Raw genomic sequence first — 12,040 nt, forward strand, 5'->3', positions numbered from 1 at the left:
TTCCTTTATCTCACTGCTTGCCTAGGCAACATGGCTGTTCGGATGTCAGGTTTTTAAATAACCAATTGTCTTTTTCCCAAACCAGAAAAGACTTGACAAATGTCAATACACGATAGTGGTGCTCACGTCAATCCTTCCTCAACATAAGGTAACTTCTCTTGTTATTGCTGGGACTATGAGTAGACTATGAGTGAATCCAAAAGGGCGCCACTTGAGAAAGAAGAGTTGCAATGACACTGCAAAAATCAAAGAACTAAAGGGATTATTTTGTGTTTTTTTAAATAGATTTTACTTTAAATATAAAAGAAGATAAAGAAGCTGCCAAGGAAGAAATGAACATTCACTGACAACTTTGTGCTCGTCACCCTGGACTCCTACCATTGTTACCACCATTTTTACCATCCAGCAAAGTAAAATTCAAAGAGGGTAAAATCCATTTGTCTGAACTCCCTTGATTGGATCTCCCACTTGTTTTGACCAGCTCCAAGCTCATTCTTTTTCCAACATATCACAGCCTGCAAGAGAACCTAAAAAGACAACCAGAAACCCAGATTCCTTCAAAACCCATTTTTTTGGGCTTCAGAATTTCCTCTCCACGGCAGAGATTTGTCACTGAAAGTCAGATTCGGGCTCTGATTGGGGCTTGTCCCTCAGGTAACTCTGCTCCGTGGAAAAAGTTGACTTTGCCTCCAACAGTTGGCTTATGCCTCTGTTGGGTTCCCCAGAAGCAAACCCTAGTATGAGAACTGAAGTGAAAGCAGTTAGGAAGTGTCTCCAGGAAAAGCCTGCAGAGATGAAGGGCGAGTGCGATCAGAAAAGGAAAGGGCCAAGCAAAGTGTGATATCAAGCAAAGTCCTGCGGAGGGAACTCTGGCTCAACCTTGCAGGGGCTCTGGAGGCAGCTCAGGCGCACCTCTAGGACAGGGAGAGCGGAGTATTTACGCTGTTCCTCCTACCAACCATTGGTCAAGGGCTGACCCGAGGGGACAAAATTCTTAGGCAGTTCTGGCTCTTTACATGCACAGCCAAGCAGAACCCACAGCCCAGGCACAGACTGACTCTGGCTGCTGTGAGGGAAAGCACAAGGCAGCCAGTGCCCACACACAAATGCTGAGATCCAGCGGATCCAGACAGAGTGCACTAAGCGAGTCTGCCACAACCTTCCTGCAGAGCACTTCCAGCAGGAAGTGACGGGATTTCATGCGCAGAAGATCAACCCTGGCAGAATTATTCCTGGGGCAACTAACAAGCTGGGGACCCAGTAGCTCCAGAATCATGCAGAGATACAAACTGTTAGCCCCGCCACGACCTGGGCTGGGATTAAACTTCATAGAAGCAAAAGGGAAGACTGAATTGCCTGGCATTGCAGGGCCCCCAGAGTTTCAAGGAGCCTTTCGCAGGCAGACTCCCCACCACAAATCCTAGCCCTTGCTTTTGTGAATGTGACTCTTTCAGTTGGCAATGTTCTCATTCTCTGTTTACCCAAATCCCTACACATTTGTCTGGGCCCTGTTCAAATGCCTCCTCCCTCATGGAGCAAGCCCTTGTTCTGCCAGCTCTGGATGCCCCAGGACCTTGTCAAAATCTCTTCTGTGAAGCACATGGCTTTGTATTTTGCATGATGCTATTTATGTCCACGTCTCACCTACCTGGCTACACGAAGCTGCGAGGGAGCAGGAGCTGTGCTGCGTCAGCTCCGTGCCCAGCACCTGGCACGGGGCCTGAACGCAGTGGTGCTCAGTAGGCACCGCCTGACGGTCACCTGAGAGAAGCCTCCCCGCTCCCCGTCAGCACTTACACGGGGTTCGGGTGGGAAGATGTGAGCCCGCACCAGGCCTCAGGTCCCCATAGTGCCACTGGGATACACCCAGCTGTCTCCCTCTACCATCCTACCCATTGACAGCCTCGGTCCTGGCAGCAAAGCTGACTGTAGCAATTTGTCTGGCTTCCTGTGATTACTCATAATTCTGGATTTTCTGCCCCGACCAACTAAATTTCATCAACTGCATTTCTACATTTCCAGCAGTTTTGGTTTCCAGAAAGCAAACTAAGGACACAGCAGAGAAGTGTTTCGTGTCTCTAACATCCTCAGCAGCATCTGGAAGGGGCAGCCCTCTTTCACTGTCAAGTACTGTTGACAGAGTGAGGCCAGGGCACACCTCACACCCAAGTTCCAGGCTCTCCTTCACTCTCCCACTCCCCAGGCCCCCTAGGCTATGAGCATGAGCATCGGGCAGCAGAGGCTCCCCTGGCCTTCCATATCCTGTTGCCTGAGCTACTCTGAGGAGCAAGCATTCCACTGAGCAAGGGAACCGAACCCGTCCTACTTTGTCTGAGGCCAAATTGAGCCAAACTGGGCTGGGTGGACTTCGAAGTCCTCACTCTCCTGCCTCAGCTCTGCCTGTGTTCCTGTCCACCTTGGTAACTCTGGGAGAATTACTTAGCTTCTCTACGTCTGCAAAAAAAAGAGACTCAGCTGCCAAAAGGAAGTTCTCGAGGGTGTTCATTCATCTGGGGCAATGGGAGGCTCAGCTGAAATATCTGATATATGCACGTGTTGAAAGCTGTTGGTACGGCACATGTTAAGAAAGTTATTCCAGCCTCAAGTTCAAAGAGAAACAGCCCTAGAGTCATTTCCTGGATCCCTGGACCTGAATGGGGTGGTAGTTGGGGGAGATGGGGAGGCAGAGCAGAGGAATAGGGGAAGGGCAATATTCAAACAGAGGAGATTCCTTTCAACGTGGCTGAGTTGCACACTCACTCATTTATGTACACTCATCGATTCACTCACCCAGTCTGCAATTATTGAGCGCTTGCTGCATGCCAGACACTTTTCTAGGTGCCAGGGGCAAATCTGAAGGTAGAAAAACTCCAAAGGATGTGACTTCTGTAGTTCAGGCAAGACATGATGATACCCTGAGGTAGGGGCAGCAGAAATGAAAAGTGCACAGATTTCATTGATATTTGGGAAGTTGAAGTAACAGAATACAATATTTTGGATACATGAGGGGGACTGTGTAACAGAGGAGATGAAGTGGAGGATAATGCCCATTTTTTGACTTGAGCAAAGGAGCAGGTGATGAGGTAGGGACCCTGGAAGAGGAGCAGTTGCGGGGAGGGGACATGGTAAGTTAAAGTTCGGTCACATTGAGCTGAAGTCCCTATGAGACATCAGGTGAAACACAGTCATTACACACTACTGGAAAAGAAAGCTGCGTTCAGCAGACAGACTTGGGGAACACCAACACACAGAGCAGAATGGATGGAGCCATCCACTGAGCATCTACCACACATCGAGGTACAGAGCTGGAGGGGGTCTGCCCTCCGGAAGTTCCCGGTCCAAAGGAGACAGACGCCACAGAGTTGATTCTGACATGATAACTGCATCGTGCACAGAGAGTGGGCAAAGGACTGTGGAAACCCAGAGGAGGGTGATATTGGCTCTGCCTGGAAAAGCTGCAGAACGCTTCCAACAGAGCCGACACGGGCTCTGGATCCAAAGGGTGTGCAGGAGACGCAGAGTCCAGGAGGTGGTGTAGAAGTGGGGCAAAGAGCTGAAGGAGGGTCTGAGAACACAAGATGGAAGGAGGGAAGGAGCGCTGAGCTGTGATGGGGTCTGTGGGGGGTGTCGGGGAGGTTGCCCAGCGGGGAAGGGAGAAAAGAGGCTGGAAGGTGTAGGGAAGCCCAGTCAGAGGGCAAAGGGGCCCTCTGTGACCACTGGAGACTTTGCTAACTTCTTTGTATTTGTTCGTTTGTCTGTTTTATAGAAAATAAACACACGGAGTCTGCATTTTCAAAGTGGTGACCTACTTCCTTCCAAGCAATCACTGTTTCTGGGAATTGTCATTAGTGTGATTGGAAAATGCTGTATCTTATTTCCTACTTAAAGCACACCTCATGCAGGTATTTGGAAGATAAGCGGGAAATTGCTCTTCTAGCACAGAGAAGTCAGTTCACGTATATTTATTTCAGGAACTAGAAACTGCTGCGTCAGCAGCTGGAGAAAGTGCTGGGAGGGTCTCACCCAACACCACTTCGGCTCACAGGCTGAACTAGTTACAGATCTGGGGAACTCCGGTAACACATAATTAGCCATGCCGCAACCAGCCAGAACAGCCCCCATTTCACAGACAGGGGACTGGAGAATATGGGGGAGCTGCGGATACTGGATGAGCGGCAAACATTTCAGCCACAACTTTCAATCAGTGATAACCCATCAACTCTTGTTTTTATATATAATAAAACGCTCTGGAGAAGGTTAACAGGAAAACTGGAAATAGCACTAGGACCTAGCCTTGGTATTATAGATGCAAAACATTTCATACCTCGTATTCAGTTTGTTACCACACCTAACCTGCCCTTTTCCTTTCCGTATTGTAAATTTTAAGCTTCTTGGGTCTGTTTTTATTTTTGCTTTTCTTGCTACAAACTAATGGAATTCTAGCATGTGGCCTTGGTATTTACAAGCTTTTCTAACAACTAGTGGAACAAATCTCAATGAGAAGGAAAACATGACCATCGCATTTTAAAGCTGCCGAAAAGCAACAGCGCCTTGCTTCATGGGTCTTGCAGACGCTTTTTCTGACAAAGGAGACTTGTACATTTTTGACCTTTAGTACTTTGGTCTATGAAAACTGTCTCTCACCTCTGAAAAGTCTGCAAGTAGGATGTATGGGCTTAATATTTGTTGCCTTGATAGGAATATTTAAGTTGACATGTTGGGGGAGAGGGGTTTCTTACAAAGATGTCGCCCAGGGAACACTTTAGAGTATATGGTATGGCGCTGGTCCAGAGACCTAGACTGTGATTTGAACCACAGGAAGGTGGTAGGTTTATCACTGAACAAATAAAAAAATAAATAAAAGTCCGTATTGACTCAGAAGTGGAAGCAGAAGTCATGCCAATAGGCCATTCAGCCCTGTGCGGAGGGAAGTAGCCACGAAGAGGTTTCCCTAAACAAGGTAAGAAGGACTGAGCAGTGCCATCGGTAAACATACCTGAATCTTACAAAACAAAGCAACAAAAGCAGGAATGTGTGAAATTCCCTTTTCTAAGAAAATACGTGATAACTGGATTTTACCTGCATATACTGTGAACTTAACATCGCAACTAACTCCTAGCAGAGTGCTTCTGGAGACAGAACTCAAGTTCACAGACCGGGGGCCCATATCTGGGGGCCAACAAGGAGACAGAAAAAAACAGAGAAAAGAAATCTCTCTGCTCTTCAGTCTCGCTGGGATACCAGGCCATCTCGCATCCTTTAAAATAGAATAGAGACAGCCCTGGCTGGCGTAGCTCAGTGGATTGAGGACGGGCTGCAAGCCAAGGCATCCGAGGTTCGATTCCCAGTCAGGGCACATGTCTGGGTTGCAGACCACAGCCCCCAGCAACCACACATTGATGTTTCTCTCTTTCTTTCTCCCTCCCTTCCCTCTCTAAAAAATAAAATAAAAATAAAATCTTTAAAAAAAATAGAATAGATACTAATATAACCATCTCTTATTCCCTTCACTCATCATTATGTTGGTGATAATCAACCACCATTGATCAACCCACAGTTAATTTATTCTTACTTCTGCTGCGGAGTAACCGTCAACTTATTTCCAGTTTGGGGCTATCGCGAGCAATACTGTTCACGCGCATTCTGCTACTTGTCTCTTGGCACATCATGTTTTCGAGGATAGGTACTGACTTGTGACATTGCTGAGTCACAGCGTTTGTCCCTCTTCACGTCCACCCGAGAATGCCACACTGCTGCGAAGGGGTGGTGTCAACTCGCACTCCCTTCCACAGCAAGTCCTCCCTGCTGCACACTGACGCCAGCGCTGGATACTGTCCTGTCACCAGTCTGCCGCCTATGTGATGGGCAACTGCATGGTTGACGGTACCTATGACAGTTTCATGTGTCATAGAACTAGTTTAAGGTTGAGAGACTTCTCATACGTTTATTGGCCATTTTCATTGCCTCTTTTTGGAAGTGTCTATCTAAGACTTCTGCCCGTTCTTTATTAGGCCATCTGGTTTGCGACAGGCCTTTATACATCTCTGAGAGCAGCCCTTTTTAGTCACATGCCTCTCTTACTCGGTGTCTCAAACATGCTCACTCTTTAGAGTGACTGGTGAACAGAAGCTCGGTAGTTTAAATGTAGTCAAATGTATGAATCATTACATGGTTGGATCGCACTTTTGTATTTTGTATCGCACTCATATTAAAATCTTTCTTTATACAAGGCCATTAAAATATTCTCATATGTTATCTTATAAAATCATCACAGTTTGCACTGTAATCCATTTGGAATTGACTTTTGTATATGGTATCAAATGTATCAGACTCCTTTTTATTTGATTATATGAATGAGACACTATGTATTGAAAAGTCTTTTTTCGCCGTGATCTTCAGTGCCTCCTTCCTTATAAATAAAAGGTTCATATAGGAATGGGTCTGCCTTCGGACTCTCTGTTCAGTTCCAGTAGAATGAGTTTCTAACCTTGTTCCAGTACCAAACTGTCTTGACTGCTAAAGCCTTGTATCAATCATGACATCCGGGAGGGCAACTCCTGTACCTCATTCCTCTCCTTCGAGACTGTCTCGACTATTCTAAGCCCTTTGGAATGCCATATGAACTTGGAAGTCAGTTTGTCAAGTGTCACTGAATAGATCTGTTGGAATGTGTGTGTGTGTGTGTGTGTGTGTGTGTGTGTATAAAAATCTCCAGCAAATTGCAATGCTTGCTTATTAATTCTAATCTATCTATAGAGTCCTCAGGGAACATATCTTTTAAAATGTCAATGTTACTTCTTTATTTTCATTTTTGGCTAAGACCTCCGAAATACTGTCAGAGTACAATGATGATGGGCGGGGCGGGGGGGGCCTCCTTGTCTTGTTCTGGGCCTCACAGGTAAAGCTTTTAGCCTTTCACCATTGATATAAGCATTTGCTGTGGGTTATTCATAGATACCTTTTATCAGATTAAGAAAGTTATTTCTAGTAAGGATTTGCTAATTCTCAAGTCACAAGTCAATGCTGAATTTCATCAGATGCTTGTTCTGTATTAAATAAAACAATCTTATGATTATTCTTCTTTAATCTACTCATGGGGTGGAACACACGTGAATGTTCTTGTGTTAAACCAACATTTCCCTCCTGATTTAACCCTAAATTGTTATGTCTCGAGCCTTTCATACATTGCTGGATTTAGTTTGCTAATAATTTCAATCCATGGTCATGAGTGATACTTAGGCTGAAATTGTCCTTTCCATTGCTGGACTGAGAGATACTGAGGTTAAGCTACCTCCTTAAAATGAGTTGGGAAGTAAGTCCTTTTTATAGAGATTTTATCTCAAAGAGATTTTATAGACTGGAAGTATTCATTCCTTGACTGGTAGAAGCTATTGAAGGAGTCCTTTGAACACCTACTTTCTGTCGTTATAGGACTATCTGTGGGTATTTGCTACCATATTTGAATAATGTATCTACCCTACCGATTCTTCATATATCCATCTTGAGTGCCATGCTCTAACTTCCTTTTAAGGAATTTGAGGCCTTAGTACTTCCATGCCTCAATCTCACCCCCACCACACTCTTCTGTCTTCCCAAAACAATTCTATTACAAATTGTTCATGTTTTTATAAAAACAAATTTCTCAAATACATTATTATTTCTGCAGCAAAAGACATGAACATGCACATTTAATGAAAAAACTAAAGGCTGTAAATAGCCTTATGTCATTTCAAGTCAGGTTCCTCCCAAATGAGTTTGGTCAGACCATGTTATGCAGCTAAATGAGCATGCAAAAAAATTTTTTTCAGCTTTCCAACCTTTATGGATTTTTTCATTACAGGTATCCCCAAGTGTTAAACCCCCAGAGGGGATCTGATGTCAGTCTGGCTTACCTTTAACAGTAGCTACCCTATGCATCTTGCCCACCCCCAAGGTCTCAGTGCTATGGATAGAGTGAATGGTATAGTAGAAAAGTGAAGGAAGACCCAGAGTAGGTTGATTCTGCACAGAGAAATGAGTGTGTTGAGGTGTTCCTGCATGCAAGTTTTTGAGTTGGCTTTTTTTCCCAAGTTTATGAGGAGAATTGTGATTAACCCTTTATGGATTAAAGTCTTATTTCCCATCAATTTCTTGGTAGGTTCTCAGGAAATGGCAGCTAGATTTATCTATGAGAAAGCAGGGTTCAACCCAATTCAATTTCAGCAAATGTTGGTTGTTCGCACAGAATGTGCACAGTTCTGGGTTTGATCGGTGGGGAATTAAGAAGTGAACCTCATATGAGTCTTGCCCTTTGTCCTGGAGCTCGGTCTAAATAGGGAGAGACATGCAGGAATATTTGACCTAGTTGACCAAGGGGTCTGCACCCATCTGGCCAGATGATCTGGAAGCCTAGGACAGGGCAATTATGCAAAACACAAGGAAATGGGATCTACCTTGGCAATCCCCCTTATACGGGGTCACCCCAATTGTACAAGTATGGGGGAAAAGTAAAGACAAACCATCTTTATGGGGTCACCTCTAATTTGAAATTTCTCACTCTAGCCCCACCCCATCTGCCAAGAAGGGCAAATTCAAAGTAAGCAAAAGTGAAGAAGATTTGGGAGTCCATGAATGCTGCCTTTAAAATGTGCAATTTTACCCTGGCTGGTGTGGCTCAGTGGACTGAGTGCCAGCCTGTGAAACTAAAAGTCACCAGTTAGATTCCCAGTCAGGGCACATGCCTCAGTTGCCAGGTCCCCAGATAGGAGCATGTGAGGAGCAATCAATTAATGTATCTCTTGCATGTCAATGTTTCTTTCCCTTTTTGACTCCCTCCCTTTCCCCTCTCTATTAATTAATTAATTAATTAATATTTTAAAATAAAATGTGCATTTTATGATGGTGGAAAGTCCTCCCAGGTGCAAATGTTTTAAAGTGAATAAAATCAGAATTCATGTTGTAGATAACTTTTGAGTAATACATAGTTGGGTTCATTTTTTTAATTTTTATTTATTGATTTTAGAGAGAGGAAAAAGGAGAGAGAGCAACATCAATCTGTTTTTCCACTTGTCTGTGCATTCATTGGTTGACTCTTATATGTGCCCTGACTGGGGATCGACCCCAGAACCTTGGCATATCAGGATGATGCTCTAACCATCTTTATACTAGGAAAGACACCGAAACACCCCAACCTCTGTTTTTTTATCTGTAAAATGGGGGAAATAAAAATGAATCTCACAAGATTAAATGAGAATTAAGTCATTAAATGAATTAAATAAGACCTTGTGTCTGTAACCTAAGTGTCTAGAAGTCTTCCAGCCACAAACTTACACAGTAAAGGTGGATGAGAACTACCACTTATTTCAAATTTTTCCTATTGATAACCTTGTTTTCTTGCCTCCTCTCTCCACCTCTTTACCCCTAACAAGGGATAGCTATTCATAGGATCGTTAGCCCAAACAGGTGTGTATAATGGGTCTTTACTACCTTACTGAAGATTCTGGAGTTACGGTGGGTAAGGAGTCAGAGAGAGAAAGTTTACCGCAGAGCCTGTTCTGTTGACTCATCGTCACCCTGCCTCCTCCCCACTTGTGGCCTCTCCTCCCTGCTTTGTTCTTAGTGTGGAAAAGCCCCTACCCCTTCCTTTCCCCAAGGGCCAAGAACAACCTAATATGTATTTCAGACTTTAAGAGGTTAATTGGGAAAAATGAAAGATGACTCAAGCAGGGGACAGGAAACATCAAAAATAAAATATTTGACCTTGCACTGTCCTCACTCATCCCCCCACAGAGATTCCCCTGACTCATGCCTTTTGCCTGAGGCAGTACTTACCAGTGTCCTTCTTGTCAATATTTTCTCTATCCACTTCCGGCCAAGACGGAGGCGTAGGTGGATGCACTGTGCCTCCTCACACAACCAAAAGAAGGACAATAACAAATTTAAAAACAAAAAACAATCAGAACTGCCAGAAAATTGAACTCTATGGAAGTCCGACAACCAAGAATTTAAAGAAACATTCATCCAGACTGGTAGAAGGGGCAGAGATGGGCAGCCGAGGTGGAGAGGACTCCTGGCAAGGTGGCAGCTGGATGACCTGGGCAGACGAGGTGGTGGCTGGCAGACCAGGCAGTCCCATATTTGCATGTCGATAAATCAGGAAGAACAACAGGGGAGTGAGACAGACCGCACAATCCCAGGTTCCATTGCAGGGAAATAAAGCCTCAAAACCTCTGACTGAAAACACCTGTGGGGGTTGTAGCAGTGGGAGAAACTCCCAGCCTCACAGGAGAGATGATTGGAGAGATCCACAGGGTCCTAGAATGTGTACAAACCCACCCACCTGGGAATCAGCACCAGAAGGGCCCAATTTGCTTATGGGTAGGGGAGGAAATTACTGAAAGCCGGTTGACAGCCAAGCAAGCATCATAGTTCCCTCTCAGACCCCTCTTCCACATACAGCACCACAACGCAGTGACGTGGGTTGTTCCACCCTGGTGAATACCTAAGATTCTGCCCCTTACTATGTAACAGCCTGCCAGGACAAAAACGCATGGCCCAAATGAAAAAACAGATTAAAGTTCTAGAAAAAAATGCAACTAAATGATGAAGAGAGAGCCAACCTATCAGATGCACAGTTGAAAACACTGGTAATCAGGATGCTCACCGAAATGGCTGAATATGGTCACAAAATAGAGGAAAAAGTGTAGGCTATGAAAAGTGAAATAAAGGAAAATGTAGAGAGAACCAATAGTGAAGGGAAGGAAACTGGGACTCAAATCAACAATCTGAAGCAAAAGGAAGAAATAAACATTCAATCAAACAAGAAGGAAGAAACAAGAATTCAGAAAAATGAGGAGAGGCTTAGGAACCTCCAGGACATCTTTAAACATTCCAACATCTGAATCATAGAGGCACCAAAAGGAGAAGAGGAAGAGGAAGAAATTGAAAACTCATTTGAACAAATAATGAAGGAGACCTTCCCCAATCTGGTAAAGGAAATAGACTTCCAGGAAGTCCAGGAAGCTCAGAGAGTCCCAAAAAAGTTGGACCCAAGGAAGCACACACCAAGGCACATCATCATTACATTACCCAAGATTAAAGAGAAAGAGAGAATCTTAAAAGCAGCAAGAGGAAAGGAAAGAGTTACCTACAAAGGAGTTCCCATAAGTCTATCAGCTGATTTCTTGAAAGAAACCTTGCAGGCAAGAAGGTGCTGGAAAGAAGTATTCCAAGTCATGAAAGGCAAGGACCTACATCCAAGATTATTCTATTCAGCAAAGCTATCATTTAGAATGGAAAAGCAGATAAACTGCTTCCCAGATAAGGTCAAGTTAAAGGAGTTCATCATTACCAAGCCCTTATTATATGAAATGTTAAAGCAACCTATCTAAGAAAGAGAAGATCAAAAATATGAACAGTAAAATGACAACAAACTCACAACTATCAACAACCAAACCTTAAAAAAAAATAAGCAAGAACAAAAACAAACTAAGCAAACAACTAGAACAGGAACAGAATCACAGAAATGGAGATCACATGGAGGGTTATCAGCGGGAAAGGAGAGTGGGGGGAAAGGGGAAAAAGGTACAGGGAATAAGTAGTATAGATGGTAGGTACAAAATAGATGGGGGGAGCTAAGAATAGAATAGGAAATGTAGAAGCCAAGGAACTTATATGTGCGCCCATGGACATAAACTAAGGGGAGGTGGAATGCAGGTGGGAGGGGGGCTCAGGGTGGAAGGAAATAAAGGGGGGGAAATGGGACAACTGTAATAGCATAATCAATAAAATATATTTTAAAAAAATAAAATAAAATAAAAGATTTTATCTATCCCAGCACTTCCTGTCTGCAGGAGCCCCCATCCTCCCTGTCAGAGGTCAGTTCCTAAATCTGTTGCTGTATTTTTCAGAGCAATTAATTTTCCTTCTGTTTTATTTATCCTGTTTCACAACCCTAAAAATCATCTAGACAGTTTTTAAACGTTTTTTTGTTTGTTTGTTTTTAAAGATTTTATTTATTTATTTTTAGAGGGGGAAGGGAGGGAGAAAGAGAGAGAGAGAG

This window comes from Phyllostomus hastatus, unplaced genomic scaffold (genome assembly GCF_019186645.2).
Source record: "Phyllostomus hastatus isolate PE091 unplaced genomic scaffold, TTU_PhHast_1.1 phas_scaffold_129, whole genome shotgun sequence".
NCBI lineage: Eukaryota > Metazoa > Chordata > Mammalia > Chiroptera > Phyllostomidae > Phyllostomus > Phyllostomus hastatus.